At 27.9% G+C, this 975-nt stretch overlaps 1 pseudogene; it reads right to left on the bottom strand.

Annotated features, from left to right (window-relative positions):
* Positions 1–568: 568 nt before the first annotated feature.
* On the bottom strand, positions 569–668 carry LOC122117579 (annotated as a pseudogene).
* Between the last annotated feature and the right edge of the window lie 307 nt (positions 669–975).

Below are 975 nucleotides of genomic sequence, written 5' to 3'. Positions count from 1 at the left end.
TCTTACTATAAAAATTCATGTATTCCATGGTATTCTTCCAAGTGAATTGCATGACTTTGATATCAAAATGTATTCAAGAGTTGTTTGTATACATCTATAATGATTCCTGCAGAGTTTGTGATTTTTTTAATCAGAAATAATTTTAACTTATCTGTTGGAATGAATAGTATAGAAACTAAAGATGTTCCGAGTGCTTTTCTGAAAAAAGTATATCTATGTTTGTATAATGTCCATAATCTATTTCATTCGTCCTAGATATAATACTTTGAATTCTACATTGTTATATCATGTATACATTCATTAATAAATGTGACCTTTCAGATTGCATTCCATATAGAAGGAATTTAAGATTCCTTTTTTTACTAGGTTCTTACATTATTTTATTTCTTTGGGATAAAATGGCAATGTTATCTAATTTCAAGTTTTGTAAAGGTTGTCTTTCTAAGGTGAAAATTTAATACACTGATGTCAAACTAACCTTTAATTCTATGAATTACATGTATGTTACACTTGTATTTTTGTAATCAACTTTTTAATAACTTTTTTTATTTCTTGCATCAGAAGAATGAAAAATATGGAATACTTCACAAATTTTCATATCATCCTTGTGCAAGTGCCATGTTAATCTCTGTATTGTTGTAATTTGGGTAGACCTGCTGCTGAAGCATGTAGTATACTCTAAATTTAAGTACGTAATGATATAATATTTATAAAGGCATGTATCCATAGTTGCCTTTTTGTAACAAGGAACCCTTATTGTTCCTAAAAATGCTATTGATCTCATTTCTCTAAAAATCTGTGTATACTGGAAAAAACTTATATAGTTTGTTCGATTGCTCACATTTACAATTTTTTTGTCAATGAGTATTTTGTCATTTTCATTTTAAATTTGATCATACTTTGAAACCTTTACAGCTAAGTCCAAAGGTGGTGGCTTTTCAAGTACTTATTTATCAACTGAGTTAGCTTTGTGGA

Source organism: Dipodomys spectabilis, unplaced genomic scaffold, assembly GCF_019054845.1.
Source record: "Dipodomys spectabilis isolate Male_0828 unplaced genomic scaffold, ASM1905484v1 ptg000144l, whole genome shotgun sequence".
Classification (NCBI taxonomy): Eukaryota; Metazoa; Chordata; class Mammalia; order Rodentia; family Heteromyidae; genus Dipodomys; species Dipodomys spectabilis.
Note: the sequence above shows the minus strand (reverse complement) of the source record. Positions and strands in the feature narration are given on the sequence as shown.